General features: G+C 37.3%; 1 protein-coding gene across 9 annotated transcripts in view; it reads right to left on the bottom strand.

Annotated features, from left to right (window-relative positions):
• Window positions 1-18,297, bottom strand: part of ARID1B (AT-rich interaction domain 1B) — a 434,495-nt gene that overhangs the window by 157,189 nt on the left and 259,009 nt on the right. The window lies entirely within an intron of this gene.

Genomic DNA, 18,297 nt, shown 5'->3' with positions numbered 1-18,297 from the left:
GTTGACAAATGAATTTTTTTTTTAAACCCATTTCCAAGCTGTAGCACCTTTGGTTACATCTATCTCATCATCCTAAAACATGATGAAACATCTAGGCAAGCAAAGCCCTACAATCTCTCTCCCACAAAAGTCATTCACCCCATCCAAATCCGTCTATTCATTCCTGTCTGTCCGTGATGCTTCTCCAATGGCCCCAACTCAAATGTCCTTCAAGGCCATAGCATCCTCACCACATGGTACTTCCCTGCCCATGGCGCCCTGTTGTGTCATAACCAGTCAGCACTTGACATGGGCTTTACCGCCCCATTTCTCCAACTGCTCGGGAGAGTCAATGACAGCTAGAACAAGGTCTCACATCCTTAATGCCCAACAATGAGAGAACGAAACAAGAACCAATGTGTAACAACTGTCTCCTCTCTGATTACGAGGCTGGCTCTTATTAAATATGGTGGCCTTCAGAGTGGTGGGAAATGAAAGCCAAGTCTAGCATAGAGAAAGCAGTGCAAGGAACAGATGCTGACAATACTTTAGAGAAAAGCTTGGTGTCATCTAAGGAGGCATCTGAATCTGTCTTAACTCCCTAACCCTACTGGAGGGGTTGGTGTACAGGGAGCCCTGGCAGTAGCTGGAACAATCTTTGTCACTTTAGTTTGTCTGTAAGTAGTATTTGTCCTGTCATACTAGGCCCACTGCTTTTCTTAAGTGCTATACAGCTCATCTTGTGGCTACACACACTTGCAAAGAGGCATGAATCTGTAAAATACACCACTGAAACTCAAAAAGTTCTGCAAAAGAAGCAAAATTAATTGACAATTTTTATGCCAACATTAGTAATTCCTCTGTAATGTCAGAAAGTCATCCTATTCTAGTTATGATGGATGTTGTTGCCATCATCAACCCTATCGAAATATAATCCTTCTAATTTTTATTTCATTCTAGAAATAAGTGCAGTAAATATTTATTACTTTTTAATATTTATTGTTGGCTGTGCTGTGTCCTCATTGGTGCATGAGGCCTTTCTCTAGCTGTGGCAAGCAGAGGCTACTCTCCAGTTGCAATATGTGGGCTTCTCACTGCAGTGGCTTACGCTGTGGAGCAGAGCTCTAGGGCATACAGGCTTAGCTGCCCTGTGGGCATGTGGGATCTTCCCTGCGTTGGCAAAGTAAAAGTCTCCAGGCCAGAATACTAGAGGGGGTAGCCTTTCCCTTCTCCAGGGGATCTTTCCAACCCAGGGATCAAACCCAGGCAGGCCTCCTGCACTATAGGCGGATTCTTTGCTGACTGAGCCACCAAGGGCAGCCCAAGAACACTGGAGTGGGTAGTCTATCCCTTCTCCAGGGGATCTTCACAACGCAGGAATCAAACCAGGGTCTCCTGAATTGCAGGAGGATTCTTTACCAGCTGAGCTACCAGGGTTGGTAGGTGGATTCTTAATCACTGGATCACCAGGAAAGTCCAATATTTATTACTTTTTAAAACTAAAGTTATGTCACATTTCCAAAGTAACTTTAAAACATCATTATATTTGCTTCATTTATGCTAGTTTAAATTTTTGGCTCAAGAGAATTTCTCTATCAAAAGGACTCAAATCAAGTGAATAGAAATCCTATTTAAAATATATCATTTTTTTTCTAAGGGAATTTTGAAAGGAAGCAGGTATGGTCAAAGATAAATTAAAAATATCTTTATGCAGGTACATAATGTTAGTAGGATAAGTTAAGACTAATTTACAAAAAAGGAAAAAGGTAGTTTGTATTTTTTTATACATCATATCTGGGCCTGATCCATAGGATTCACAGAAAATACAGTAATTTTTTAAAAATTAAAACTTGATCTTTGTGAACCAAAGTTTCTTATTCACTTTAAAAATGACTACTCAAATCTGACTGTTAAAACATTTTTATTTAATAGTGAATGAATTCTTTTTCCCCTTATTTAGTAGAGTTAGCAGTGCAAGTCTACAAAACTAACCAGAATCACCACACTTGGTTTTCTAATATCAGCACGCCTGTGAAGATCCTTGAGATCATAACTAAGCACATCCACTGGAAGAAGAAATTGAAGTAATCAAAACCTTGCAACAGAAGCACTGGAAACAGCCATGTAGAGCATTCTCCACCTCTCTTAGAAGCACATCAACTGCACAGTAGGAGTCCACAAGAAGAAACTACTCCTGCTCTAGAGCAAAGCCTCAGGAGCTAACAATATGAGAAATAAAACTGCTGTTATGATGGATCACCCTGTTAAAGGTGCTCATCGTTTATTTTCAACATTGTCAGTCAAACATGTTCTATTATACCCCACTTTCATTTCCTCAGAACTGCATTTTTTAAAAAAATTCACACTAAAGATACTTTGAGTACATGCAGACAAAACCTTCTCATCCCTAAAATCTGACAGCAAATGTGAATCCGTACCTGTGGTAGGCAGAATTCTGGATGGCCTCTAAGATTCTTAGTGCTTAGTGTATGTACTCTGTATAATTTCCTCCCCAGGAGAGAGACTGTGAATGTGCCAAATAACATTCCAGGCTATGTTACTTTACAGGGCAGAAGGGAGTCTGCAGATGTAACTAAGGTCCCTAAGCAACTGGCTCTGAATTATTAAAGATTATCTTCGGTGGGCCTGACTTAATCAGGCAACCCTTTAAGAGATGTGGGAGAGATGTGACGCAACTCTCCTGGCAGCAAAATGTTGTGCAGAGGGCCATGTGATGGGGGAATGGTTCATGACTGGCAGGACAATGGGGACTTCAGAGTCAGAGCTACAAGGAAGTGACTTCTGTCAACAATCAGTGAGCCTGGAGGAAGACCTGCACCTTAGATGAGACCTCAGCCCTAGCAATACCTCAGTCTCGACCCTGTGAGATGCTGGGCAGAGCACCCCAGAACTAGGCGGCTGGCCCATGGAAACTATGAGACAGTTAATGTGTGATCTTAAGCTGCTAAATCTGTGGTAAGTTGTTATTTGGCTGTAGAAAACAAATACATTACAAATTTTTCTTTCCTTTCAAATCTAACCAGAGGGCACCTGTAAGAATTTTTAAATTTTACTTTTTAAAAAAGTTTGTTTTCTATCCTCATCAACAGTGTTATAATAAGTTTAAGAAGACAAAAGATTATAAGGAGATATTACACTGACACTAAAGCCTTGAAACTTAAGGTAACTATTTACATTAACGTTTTTGTCTCAAAGCAAAAATTTACATGACAGAGACAGGAAAAAAACAAACATTACCTTAATGGCAAGAAGAAAAATCAAGACCATAAAATAAGATATGTAAACTAACAATTATTCTCTAGTAAACTGATTAATGACCTCTTAACTTTTTAGTGGCGCATTATTGAGGGCCTGGCTGGATGCAGAAGGAAAAGTAATTCTATGTTCTTTTTCAAGAAAATGAACCAGTAGTTGTAAAAGAAACCTCAAAGGGAAAGCAGTGTCCATCCCCCAGGTTCATAGAGTAGAAACTTGAGGAGCTCACTGGATATGTTGACAAAGCTTTCATTACCTCCTGACATTGGTGCAAAGTCGTGGAGGAGGAGGCTGCCCTCCAGCTTTCCTACCTGTGCCTGTTGAGATGCCCGCTTCCTAACAGTCGCTGCGTCTCCCCTAAGTGTGCTTATGCCACATGCTTCTCCAGTTGTCAAACTTAATGGAATATGGAACCAATTAATGCATTCAAGTGAAAAGAGGGGAAGCGGAAAAAACTCTACTAAAGCCGAATGAATTGCTAAAAAATCATTGTAGAATTAGGTATGACTGAGACGACTTTAAGATGTAAGCTGGATGGAGAGAGAGGTACATATAAATACATCTTATGTTAAAATGAAATGTATTTTTCAATGAATTGTTTTAACCAACTTGAGCACCCACACTTGTACTAGTAACCTCTAGAAAGCAGGGGTATGTGATGGTTCTTTACCCCTTCATGGATAGCGTATACAACTATTTTCCATATATTTGCTCATTAGGCAGAAATCATCTCCACAGGCATAAAAGAAAAAGACCCAGATTAGGAGCAAGGAGATTCTAGGGCTAGTGGATCTGATGTCCTCACATGAGTCTCATTTGCTACCTTTATAACACAGAGAAATGAACTATATAATAATGTCCCCTGTGGCAATAATTCTATAATATTCTAAATTTTATAAAATAATATAATCGCATTATTTAAAAAACATAATTCACCATCATTAAAAAAAAAGAACAACCTTCAACTGGATGGTAAGGATATTAAAGGATGCTCAGGAAGTTTAAGAAAGTTTATATTGTCTCATGTTACAATTCTCAGTTAAGAAACAGCATTTCCATGGGGAAGAAATTAAATCTAAGGTAAAGAATGGTGACATGACAACCGTGTAAAAAAGAACAATTTCAAATTTACAGTGAGACACATTACATCAGATGAACAACAACAACAAAAGCCACAAACATGATTTTTTTTCTGACCACATTAAACAAAGCAAAATCTTCCAAATGGAGAACTTTAAAGAATCACTTTCACATTCAAGTGATGATAATTATAGCCAAGATTCAAGTACAATGTCTCAGGATTCAGTAACTGCCTACCAGGAAGGAAAAACAATAAACTGCTAGTAATTTTTTTAAAAGAAGTACAAAATTAAATCAGTTTGTATACTACTGACAAGAAAAAAAGTCAAGATACCACATCTCCAAAGTGCTGCTGCCATCATTCATTATTGAGTGAGATGAGGGTGATATTAAGTAAAATATGAAATTTTAAATTAGTGTACCTAAAGCTTGTAAACATTGCCCTTCAGTGCTGCTGTCTGTTTATAAGTTGCTGTGTTTGTTCCCACCTCTGTCCATTTAATTGCATCTTTTCCTTTGTAACTTCCACTAAGCCTTACAAGATGTTCTTAATCTTCTTAATCTTAGAAGCAATCCTTAATATTTCATCTGTCTCAAAGAGTTTGATAGTTATGAGTCTACTTGGGAATTCCAAGAAAGAGACTGAATAAAAACATCCAGGAGGAAACTTCCCTTTGTTTGGGAAGTAATGTGCAAAAGAGGTGTCAATTACACTGGGCAAAAGTGATCAGCTCCAACAAAACTTGAGTAGCAGAGTGCAGCATCTGTCTGCAGTTGACATCCATTCCAATAGGTTGCTTTGTTCTAGACAGATCCATTACCATTCAATAATCTGGCTGAAAGCTGTTCCCTGATAAACTCTGCTCTACTAGTTACACAGGCTCTGAGAAGCTGGACAGTCTGGAGAAAATTCAACAATATATAAGGTCATTTTCTTTGTTTTACAAAAAGTACAACTTCTGCTATTCAACCTGTATTCTTGGTGCTTCATCTACAAGACAAAATAGTACAGTTGAGGACAACACTCTCCCACATCATGATCTGGTAAAGCAGAATGTGTCTGAAAGCCTACAATGTGGGAAAGGCCTCAGCCTTCAGCTTCCAACAGTTTTCATAAACTTCTGGTCTGCTTGCATTCTCAAAATAACTACCTACTTATTAAATGCACAAAGCTAAAATGAAGTAAAACACTAACAAATCATATAAATAACTATGCAGATTACAATGGAGCATTTTTATATACTTTTGTTAAGATTAGACATGGGTGTGACAAAAGGAAATGATACGAAAGGGAAAAAACCGCTCTTTCATAAATTCTTTTTCCATAAAAATACCAATAACTAAGTGTACAGCATATAAAAAATGTATTACTGGCTGCCTTCAATCCTGTCACTCAAGAATTAATCATATACTCTCTTTTATCAATTATATTACCGCATTTTGCTAGTATTACAAACATTCTTTTTGATTTGTTTGTTTTCTGTTCTTGCCTTCCTCCACCTGCATTTACTGAACGGTATGCAGAAACAAGAAATTGAGATACTTCTAAGATAACATTCAAAAGATACAAAGCATGCAGTTCGGAATAGCTGCATACTGCATTTCGGTATAACCTAAAATACAGTAAGAATTTACAAGGTTACAAATCACAAATACTGTCATCTCAAATAAAAACAATTTCTTTAACAAATGTTTTTGCTTAATATGAGAATCTATTGTAATATCTCCTTCCAATTATTATTTACTGAACTCTAAACGGCACCTTTCGTTACTATTTAAAGTGATAAAGCAAGCTGCCCGGATCTAGTTTCGTTGTGCTCATTTCTATCTGCTGCTTTAGTTTAAGGCACATTTTCCTTTATTTCACTTTTCCACAAGCCATAAAAAAACTCATTTCTAATTCATCCGTTCGTTCAGCTTAACCTCTCTTCTCAGCAATTAAAGCACTCTGCGCATCCCTCATCTATCACACAGCCAGCTAAATAATGCATTGCGTCCCCCGCTCATCTTTTATCATCCCAAATGACAGGTATTAGCATATCTCCCCAGTCAATTACAGTGCAGCAGAATAATCACAGCATAATTGGGCGAAAGCCACTCTAATCACCAGCCCTGCAAACTCGCAGAATAAAAACTGAGTGGCAGTTCAGACAGGCCTTGCTCTTGTCCATGACTCTAGCCAACAAGTCTGGCAGATCTCCATTTCCTTCCTTTTCAAACTTATCCTTTAGGGAGGTCAACTTCTCCATACAGTCTGTGTTTTAAAAAAAAAAAGAATGTACAAATACATGTGCATAAGCAGGAACTATTCACAAAACGTACATACATGTCTTTATTAATACTTGTGATTCTACATGTTTGCACATACTATTAAATAGCGTACAATGAAAAACTCCACTGTCATTCAAAAAACAGTCATTTTATGAATGATATTACTATTTGACTTCATGACTGACTTCATGACTTCATAAGGTTAAAAAAAAAATTCAATTTTTTATAAAGATACTTGTGAAGATATCTTCTGTACTCTAAAAAAATCAGGGATTTCCCAAATTCTTTCCAAATTACTCATTTGTCACAGGAAATACTTTTAAATTGAATGTTATTATTCTTATATTGTAGTAATATATAATTTTTTTTAAATTATGACATTAAATACAGGTTAACACAATATGATGAATAAAGAAAATACACTTACATCTCGATAAGGGAATTAAAAATTAAATGTCAAAAATAGGAATGTGAGAAACTGAGAAGAAAATGACAAATTTAAGATGCAATAAATAAACATATATATTTTTAGATTCTGACAAATGTTCAGGAAATTTGTTTGAATACTTTCTACAAGCTTATTGATTTTACCATGATATTTAACGTGTAATAGTCTATCCAGGCTTATATTTAGTTCTCATTCCATTCTTCACCTCCTCTCCCCCTCAGTGAGACACAAGAAAGTCATCCTGAAATGAAAATTTAATTTGGGAAGAATGGAGGGAGTTTAAGAGGAATTTCTGAGAAAAATGTACGTGGCATATTAGGAGGCAGCCAAATAAGGACCTTAAATTGTAATGTGTAGCTAGAAATAAATAAAAATTTCTGAAGGATTTAATTGACTTGATCACATAGAGCATGAGACCTACAATTCCCTGTACATCTTTCACTTCCTCACCTGAATGATTCCTTTTCACATTTCCACCTAAGACCAAAGGAAAGTCACACCTGAGGTATGCTCTGGCCTGGAGAGAACGCTTCCCTGCTCAGCTGGAGGCCAGTGCCCACTTGCGGGCAAAGTGGGCAACAAATCACAGCAGCAAGTCCTGTGACTTGGCATGTGGGGCCACACAATCACTGCACATTACAAGGACACTTTGGCTGTGCGCAAATGAATAAATTATACATGGCAAAATCCTCTGCTTATTGATTCAGCGGTAGCCATGATATCAGCAGAATTCAGGAAAGTATTAAAATAGACCGTTACTGCAATGAGACAAATAAGATGTATTTTTGACTTTTATTATTTAGAATTTGTGAGATTTTCAACCACAATTCTGCCAGACAATTTGGCCCTTAAATGCACACACAGACACTAAGGCAATAATACAATATCAAAAAGCCAACTGCCGAAAAACCAGAGTAAAAGTAGAATTTAGACACAACAAATAGTCTCCCAGACTTTTTGTTTCCTAATCCTGTTATTTTAAAATTATAATACAAAATGTTTTATTTGCATTATTACTTCAAGAACTCTGCATGTATTTTCGTTGGCGTATCTTTGCAAATGTACCCACAGGATAGATTACTTCAGTTGTAAAAAGGTAATTTTATTGCTTATTGGGGAATATCTGTTACAAGTATTTATCAGTGATACATCTGGTATACAAGTTATTAATTCAACAGGTTTTTTTTCCAAATCTGATTTTTAAAAATCATCTAATATATTCCTTAATTCATATAGATGTTCTACTTGGCTTTAAGCATCTTCAAACATATTGGCTCTTTCAACACCAGTCACTTTGACATTCTCAACTGACTTGCAAAAATTGACATGACTTGGGTAAAAGCCAGATTTAAGGGAAGAAGAGGGCTTTCACCATCTGAAGAAACAAAACTGGCTTTAAAATTTGGCATAGGAGAGAACGTAAAACACACGCAATTAAAATCACCCCTCCATCTCCCCTGGAATAATTTCTTTGCTTCTTCCCAACAAAATCTTAAGCAGCTTGACGTTATTAATATGGTCACAATAACTCTATGCTAAGGAATTTTCTAGGCAAGCCCAGAAAGATGTCTCTAATCATTTGTGCACATCCCAATGAACAGGTGTTTGAGGGTGGGGATAAGGAGAATATATGCACATTTTTATTATTACTAGAAAATTAAGTCCTCAAGAAATAGTGCCAAAGTAATGTCCCAGCAGAAAAACAGTCAATCAAATGCCAGAATATGCAAGTAAATAAGCTTTCTTTCAAGCATTAACTCCTCCCTCCCTTAAAAAGATCACTTTTGAGATCCACAGCACTTGAGGCCATGCTTAATTCCTAATATCTTTTCTAAAAAACCAATGCAAGCCTGATAAAAGCAGACATGAATTCTGCTTGCCTCCACTCAGTTTCCCATATTCACCACCTTTAGAACAAACATTTCTATACAAATACACTTAGTAGATCTAGCGACCCATGCCATACAGTCAGGAAATCCATCCAAAGAGTCTGCCCGCTACCATCACCTGACAGAGCATTTGGTCTAGAAGAAAAGGAACTCCTATCACACTAAGAAGCAACTTGCCCATGATAAATATTTCTGATTTTGTATATAATATCAGAGTGTATTCTCCACTGGGCTACGTGGCTTAGCAATTCCTTTCATGACAATTAAACTCCACAAACACCTTCTGATCATGTGATAGTTCAAACAGAATGCATGGAAACATTCCAAATGGGATATCAGCTTTTAAACAAAAATAGTGTTTTCACTACTAAAATGTAGATCTAAAATGTATAGGAGAACCCTAATACATTGGACTGAGCCATGCAAAACTGCCAACACTGGACCATTTTTGAGCTGTAAAAATGTCAAGTCTGTAAGATTCAACCTAATCTATAGTTCCAGTACTGGGAAGACTAAAAATAAGCATTGCTGTAATTTTGTATAAAGGGCACTGGCCTGGGAGGCAGAAGCTTGATTTTTTTTCCTCTCTGCCACTAAAAAAGGCCTAAAAACAGTCATGTTACCTCTCTCAGCCTTATTCATTTTGAAAAGAAACAGATTAATATTTTGGATTACTTTTCTTCTTTGACAAAACAAAGAACAAATAACTGACCCATGAATCTAAGTCTCAATAATTAGTTAATGTGGCTCGAAAGGAAGTTAAGACAGAAGATTAACGATGGCAGAAAATCAAATCCCTAATTTTGTTTCTCTTTTAAAAATTTGGCCTGGCTTTATTTCATTGGTAAAATATGTTCTTGGACAAAAAGTCTCATTTTCCCAAGACAATGACAATAACTTCAACTAGTAGACACAGAGAGAAATCAGAAGAATAAAAAATAGGATAGAATTGAAGATTCGACCTAATGACTACAGAAGACATGTAGCATTTTAGGGCTGAAAGAACTATGGTGATATCAAGAAATCAATTTTCCAATTTTATGCTATGACTTAAAATAAAAGTAAACTATAGGTCTCTTCACTTTCGATCAAGCAGTCTTAACTACAAAAAAGTGGGGCAAAGTTGCTGTTTCATAGTTAATCCAAATTCAGAATTTAGAGAAGACACCGCCCACCAACAAATGTCAATTAACTCCTCTTTGTGGCCCTCGAGATCTTTCATCAGTGAGTCTGTCTTTATCTCTTAATAGTATAAGCTTTGGCCTTCAAAATGTTCTGTTTGTTTTTTTTTTTCTAAATTTTATATTCACATAAACCTCAAGAGTTGAAAAAGAAGCTAAAAGACCTTTTAAAAAGATAATTAAACAAGTAAAATTACACCAAAATATTACAGATGAGTATAAATAGAACATTTTCACCAAATCTTTTCTAAAGAAAAAAAAGGACATTTATTTTAAAATCAAACACGTAAGAGTTTAAACCACCAGCAGATGGCAGAAGGAGAGGCTGGGAAATTCTCTAACAAAAGAAGGGAAGGACTCAACATGGATTCCCAAATCCGGACTTGAGAATTGCTATGGAGTTGTTTTCCTTTTCTCCTCCTCCAGTCTTTCTTTTATGGAGAAACAGACATAATTTTGCTTTACCAATACATCTTCTCTCATTTTAAACTCAATAATTGAAACAGTAAAGAATAAGCTTGGTCCTTACTAATGGAAATCTAAGGATTTTCATTCATAAAAAAATTTTAAATGCAAAAATAAATTCTTCATATTATGAAAAGTAATATGAGTTGATAAGATTATGAACTTCAAAAAGAAAATGTTTGCTGGTTTCATTTCACTGACATTGTTACCTGAAATATACTTTTTCACCTACGTTTTATTCTCACCCATCTTAGAGAGTTAAACCAAGTAAATTAACTAGAAAACACACCCTGGTAAGAAGATGGAAAGAGATTAGAAGAACCAAAATCAAATGGTTTTACAATTTTTTAAGAAGATGTGTTTTTAAACAGAAGATTTATGTATGCTTTCATGTGGCTACATTAACAAAGAAAAGATATTTGGACAGGTAGAATCTCTTACCATGTAAAGTGAAATATTCTAAACCTGAAATACTAACTCGTAGCATGCCAGACATAACTCCAGGTAAATAAATGAATTAATGACCCACTTAAAAGAGTCACAACCAGAAGGATGCCTAATATCATGACCCACTTCTTTCTGCTCTCAAAATCCAATGGGAAATGACAACCTTATTGCATTTTGTACATATATTTTTTACCAAATAGAACATCCCCTCTGGTTTATGTTACTTTACTAGAACAGCGAATTCCTTCTGTTCTCTACAATCTGCTCTAATCCTCAAGACATTTCTTTATTAATCAATTAAAACATTTCTAATTGTGAAATGTGTTACGTTACAATGTCTTACGTTGTGTGAATTCTTGAAACTTTTTTTCTAGACCAGTTCCGGCCAACAGAACTTTCTTTCAAGTTGGAAATGTTCTGTATATGTATTCCACCAATATGGTAGCTACTAATGATATGTAGCTACTGAAATGTATCTATGTAGTGCAACTAAAGAAATAAATTTAAAATTTATTTTAATTAATTAAAAGAGCGACACATGGCTAATAAGTACTGTATTAGACAGCATAGTTCTAGATGACAGAACATGCAGTGAGAACTGATTAGGCTGAGTCCTGTAAGTTGGATTGACCAGAGAAGAAAAAAAGCAAGTGAACCTCCTCCCACTTTTCTCCAAGGTCGGTTTTTTGTTCTTTAGTAAAGGCGGCCCATTCAGAGATGGGCTACCAAGGTTGTGTTCTATTTCCCTCTTAGACCTTACGACAAACAGTTAGATAGATACAAATTGCACCATAATTTTTATATGAAGGAGGAAAATAGATTTTCGTAATGGTCAGATGTCAAAATAAAGGAGTAAGTCCAAAAGTAACCGAAGTCACTGCCAAATATAACCCTCCACCGAGACAATTTTCCATAATTAAAAGTAACTTATTCTTAAAAAGACAAAATAAGTTTCACTTTTATTTTGAAATTTTTTTACAGATGACTGTTGCTTTCATCATTTGTAAGCTTTAAAGCTAAACTAGAATCCTATTCAATTTTCTAAAATACAACAGATTCAATTAAAGCAATTAAAACATAGAGTAGCAGAACATTAAATACAAAAGAAGAATATAAATTTGCATCTCTTCTGGAATTTCTGCCTGGAATAAAATCATTCCAAAAGTTGTGTCAAGAATTTAAGGTCCATGGAAGCAAGGATTTATTATTCTTACTACTGCATTCCCAGCACATAACATGTATCCTCCACAGGTATTTGTTAAAATGAAAAGCATTAAAATGACAGAATGAATTCAATGAATTCATTAATATCTTTATTAACTTAAAGATATTTAAGTTAATACTGAAATAAATTGGAACCAACAAGTTATCAGTGTCAACCAGAATCGTTCAACAGGCATTAACAAAGATGTGTTTTTCCTCAGTTGAGCTCTACAGAGTTTCAACATAAAACACCAAGCAAGTATATTAACCCAAAGAATGGAAAAAATCAGTGAAAAAAAATTACAAAATAGGGGGGAAAAGGCACAGTAATATGAAAATATCAGGGTTTTTTGGTCTTAATCATCATGATTGTTAAGCAAGCAATATAATGATACCTAGTCAGCAACACTTATTCACTGAGAACCAAATGCAAGTCGCATTGATAGAAAAGGATGAACACAATGGAGTCTCCAAACTCACAATCTTGCTGGGGCAAAAGGCCATGTAATGGAGCTGGGCCAGATCAGACCATGCTGTCTCCCACATACAAAAGACAAAAAAAGAAAATCACGTTGGCAGAAGAGAAATTCCAAACAAGCTGCAAAGGCAGTAAGTGTTATATAAACTCAGAGGATGAGAGCGCAGAAGTCTGTGATACCAAGGGAAGAAGTCACGGGAGAGGAAGAGTACAACTACTGAGTCTAGAAGGGAGAATAAATGTCAAATACAACAAGGATAGAAAAGCGTTTCAGGGGAAGGTGAGGCATGAGGTTAGGCTCAGAGGGAGGTTAAGGACTCAGTACATCTGAGGCTTTGTTAGTTGGAGGTTAGAAGACTCCTTTCAACTTTGATGTCATCTTTTCCTAAGATATTTAATCAACCAAGATGTGGATAAAAAGTAACATATAAGAGTAACAAATTTAGTATTAACACAATACATTTTAGGTGACTAAAATAAATACTAAAAAATATTGTCAAGTGCTTGCATGTGAACACCTAAAACATCCTGCATGCCGCAAGGAATATAGAAGATCATGCATGCTGCAACTAAGATCTGGTGCAGCCAAATAAATAAATGAAAATATTGTTAAAAAAGAAAACAATTAAAAATTACTGCCAGCTAAGTGGATAAAAAGGTAATATTAAATATTAAAATCTTGTTTCTTTATAATTCTTATTAATAGCTACCTACAACAAATGAGATGAGTCATGCTCAAAATTCTCCAAGCCAGGCTTCAGCAATATGTGAACCGTGAACTCCCAGATGTTCAAGCAGGTTTTAGAAAAGGCAGAGGAACCAGAGATCAAACTGTCAACATCCGCTGGATCATGGAGAAAGCAAGAGAGTTCCAGAAAAACATCTATTTCTGCTTTCACTGACTATGCCAAAGTCTTTGACTGTGTGGATCACAATAAACTGTGGAAAATTCTGAAAGAGATGCGAATACCAGACCACCTGACCTGCCTCTTGAGAAACCTGTATGCAGGTTAGGAAGCAACAGTCAGAACTGTACATGGAACAACAGACTGGTTCCAAATAGGAAAAGGAGTATGTCAAGGTTGTATATTGTCACCCTGCTTATTTAACTTATATGCAGAGTACATCATGAGGAACGCTGGGCTGGAAGAAGCACAAGCTGGAATCAAGATTTCCGGGAGAAATATCAATAACCTCAGATATGCAGATGACACCACCGTTATGGCAGAAAGTGAAGAGGAACTCAAAAGCCTCTTGATGAAAGTGAAAGAGAGTGAAAAGGTTGGCTTGAAGCTCAACATTCAGAAAACAAAGATCATGGCATCTGGTCCCATCACTTCATGGGAAATAGATGGGGAAACAGTGGAAACAGTGTCAGACTTTATTTTTTGGGGCTCCAAAATCGCTGTGGATGTTGATTGCAGCCATGAAATTAAAAGACACTTACTCCTTGGAAGGAAAGTTATGACCAACCTAGATAGTATATTAAAAAGCAGAGACATTACTTTGCCAACCAAGGTCCGTCTAGTCAAGGCAATGGTTTTTCCCGTGGTCATGTATGGATGTGAGAGTTGGACTGTGAAGAAAGCTGAGCGCCGAAGAATTGATGCTTTTGAACTGTGGTGCTGGAGAAGACTCTTGAGAGTCCCTTGGACTGCAAGGAGATCCAACCAGTCCATTCTAAAGGAGATCAATCCTGGGTGTTCACTGGAAGGACTAATGCTGAAGCTGAAACTCCAATCCTTTGGCCACCTCATGCGACGAGTTGACTCACTGGAAAAGACTCTGATGCTGGGAAGGATTGGGGGCGGGAGGAGAAGGGGACAACAGAGAATGAGATGGCTGGATGGCATCACCGACTCGATGAACATGAGTTTGAGTGAACTCCGGGAGTTGGTGATGGACAGGGAGGCCTGGCGTGCTGTGATTCATGGGGTCGCAAAGAGTCGGACACGACTGAGCGACTGAACTGAACTGAACAACAAATGAGAAGGTAAAAGATTTATGGTCATGAAATGTTTCAGTTTAGATTTATTTAGATTTCTATAAGATCACTTAAGAAATTTATGGGAAAGTTACATTTTTCTTTTTCAATGACCCAGAGATATTTCACTCATTCTTCTTTTTCACTTCTCTAAATTTCCTTGTAGAACCCATAAGCAGCAAAGTGAAATTTTTAGGTTTTTCTATGTTTAACAATTTTATATATATTTGCTTAGCTGATTTATCATCTCCCTGGTGGCTCAGACGGTAAAGTGTCTGCTGCAATGCAGGAGACCCAGGTTCAACCCTGGGTTGGGAGGATCCCCTGGAGAAGGAAATGGCAACCCACTCCAGTACTCTTGCCTGGAAAATTCCATGGACTGAGAAGCCTGGTAGGCTACAGTGCACGGGGTCTCAAAGAGTCGGACACGACTGACTGACTTCACTAGGCACTAGACCAGGCATCTTATTATCACTACCAGCTTTACCTAGTATATTGATGACATAGCAGGCATACATATCTTGTGAAAAGAACCAACCAATGTTAACTGTCCCTTAGATTCCTCATTTATTATTCTATAGAATTAAAAACTTTTTAATATATTCAGATCTTCACCAGAGTTAAAGTCAAAATCAGCAGTCTATAGTTTGTAGAAATTTCCTTTCCACAGATCTCTGCTCACTTTTAAATTCTGATTCTTGTTTGTATAAGAACACATAATTTTAAATTAACTGAGCTAGACCTAGAAACAACCTCAAGGAAATCAGTTACCCAATTCAGAGAAAAAAAATCAGAACTGAGGAACAGCTGAAGTGTTTAATATACTGTGAAACAGTAACCACTTCAAATTCTAAGTTACCATTGACCGAGATAAGCCTAACAAAACAGAGTCAGGATTTGTGTGAAAATAAGAATTGTGGAGAAGAAGAAAGAGCATAGACATTTCCCATTAGATTAACTTAAAAAAATTCAACTTAAAAGAGCCACAACAGGCAGATAGTTTTGAACGACTGCAAAACTGTTTCCCTGGGTTACAGTCTCCCCAACTCATAAGCGAAAATAGGTTGTTTGGGTCCCAACACGCTTAAGTCATTTTCTAGTGAGACTGACAAATTCATGCTTGTAGATATTAAGTTTTAGATTTTAGTTTGACTTGAGAGAAAGAGAAGCAAACAAGAAGCAAGTAATTAGATAGGGGCCATGAAAAGATACGGAGAAGGCAACGGCAAGCCATTCCAGTACTCTTGCCTAGAAAATCCCATGGATGGAGGAGCCTGCTAGGCTGCAGTCCGAGGGGTCACTAGGGATCGGACACAACTGAGCGACTTCACTTTCACTTTTCACTTTCACACATTGGAGAAGGAAATGGCAACCCACTCCAGTGTTCTTGCCTGGAGAACCCCAGGGAAGGGGGAGACTGGTGGGCTTCCGTCTATGGGGTCACACAGAGTCGGACACGACTGAAGTGACTTAGCAGCAGCAGCATGAAAAGATAAAGAGATGAATGCCATGTTAAAGATCACTAAACGAATCAGGGACATACATAGGACAGAAAGACATTCCTGAGGTTTACTCATCTACCAAGACAGTGCCGTTAACATGCTACTAGTAAGTCAGATACTTGAGTTATTTTCCCCAGTGTATATAAAGATAGGAAAAAAGGTCAACTGCAAATAAGTGGTCAATACTGAGTACCCAGATCTTTTAAGAAACAAGATAAAAATGTATTTGCTGACTTACAGATAATGAAACAATAAAAATGTTCACATCTACCATTTTTAGTTCTGTGTTTAAACACTTTGGAATAGATACACAAAAGTGAAAAGAATCCGCTTCTTTAAAAATCATTCAAATACTGGAAAAAACTTTCAAATTGTGTTCCTACAAATGGATTGAAGGCTACAAAAGCAATCTGCTAGTTTAGCTACAGAACAAATGCAAAGTCATTATGCAGTAGGGTAGGCCATGGGAGTTGCTGGTGTAATCATCTTCCACAAGTCTGCTGCACACTCAGTAAGTACGAGGGATTATGGAGATGAATCCACAGGAACTGACCCTACATGTTTATTAAACATGCAATGAATATTCCGCATGCATGCTGGGTATTAAGCAAAAACAATGAAAAATTCAGAAGATGGCCATATGTTAAATACTGCAAATCATACCAAATAAGCTCTATTTAGAGTTAAAATTTTCTTTTAGCAGTTTTGGATACAGAGGCATAAAAAGCATTTTAAGGATATAAAACTTGTTACTTTACTAAATATTTATAAAGTGTTAATGTCTTTTACTTTTAGATTGTATTTATTCATAATGTAATAATACCTTGCGCTAAGCTTCAGTTCAGTTCAGTTCAGTCGCTCAGTCGTGTCCGACTCTTTGCGACCCCATGAATCACAGCACGCCAGGCCTCCCTGTGATTTTGGTAGTATTACGAAGTCATCCACCTGTACTTGCAGCTTAACTTGCACAACCTGTACAACTACTCAACTGCGCTAACAAAATGTCAAGCATCTAGAAGGGAAAGCAGGGGTCAAGTAAGAGTTCTCAAACCTTGTGCTCTCAAATTGTCATCAACTATCTTCTGAAACTTTGACTTTCAAAGTAATTGATGGCAACTAAGCGGTCCTTCTCGGAGAAGGCAATGGCAAGCTACTCCAGTACTCTTGCCTAGAAAATCCCATGGACAGAGGAGCCTGGTGGGCTACAGTCCATGGGGTCACTACTAGTTGGACAAGACTGAACGACTTCACTTTTACTTTTCACTTTCACACATTGGAGAAGGAAATGGCAACCCACTCCAGTGTTCTTGCCTGGAGAATCCCAGGGATGGTGGAGCCTGGTGGGCTGCCATCTATGGGGTCGCACAGAGTCGGACATGACTGACACGACTTAGCAGCAGCAGCAGCATGCAGTTCTTCTATATGAAAGTAAAGTCTGGCTCCCTTAGTAATAAGTCCTCACTAGTTTAGTTACCTGGTTTAAGAATTACTAGCAAATATGTACAAAAGGTAAGTAAATCTAATAAAAAGCTACAGGTCTAGAAGACTGTAATTATAAAACTGTGACTTCTCCCTTCATGCTCTGTATTCCAGTGAAGCCAATCTACTCCTTATCTCACCCTCAGCTCCTCTGCCTTCCTCATCATTCACATCTGTGATCTCCAGGTCTCGCAGGCTTCCTGCTTTCAGGATCTTTCTCCTCTTCCACCATGGCAGGTCAGGCCCACATCATCTTTCACTTGACTCAGTCAACTGCCCTTCACTGGTCTCTGGCAAATCCATCCTCCGCAAAGCGGCCAAAATCATCTAAGTTGCAAATCTAACCCCTTCTTGACTTTAAATTTTTCAATAGCTTCGCATTTTCTATAGGATAAAATTCAAATTTTCAACCTTAGATCTTGTCACAGGGCAGAACTTAACTACTTTTAGTTCCATCTGATTTTTTTTCACAGTCCTCCTCTGACCTGAAAACAGCTCTCCTTTTTCCCGTCCTCTCTTGCCGAAGTACAACCCAAGCCCTCAAGCTCTGCCCAGAGATCAACCTCCCAGAATGTCTTCCTCCTCAGCTCACCATACTCTCACAATCCTTGGTGT

This window comes from Moschus berezovskii, chromosome 10 (genome assembly GCF_049115385.1).
Source record: "Moschus berezovskii isolate FMDL1 chromosome 10, NW_MosBer_1.0, whole genome shotgun sequence".
Taxonomy (NCBI): Eukaryota; Metazoa; Chordata; class Mammalia; order Artiodactyla; family Moschidae; genus Moschus; species Moschus berezovskii.
Note: the sequence above shows the minus strand (reverse complement) of the source record. Positions and strands in the feature narration are given on the sequence as shown.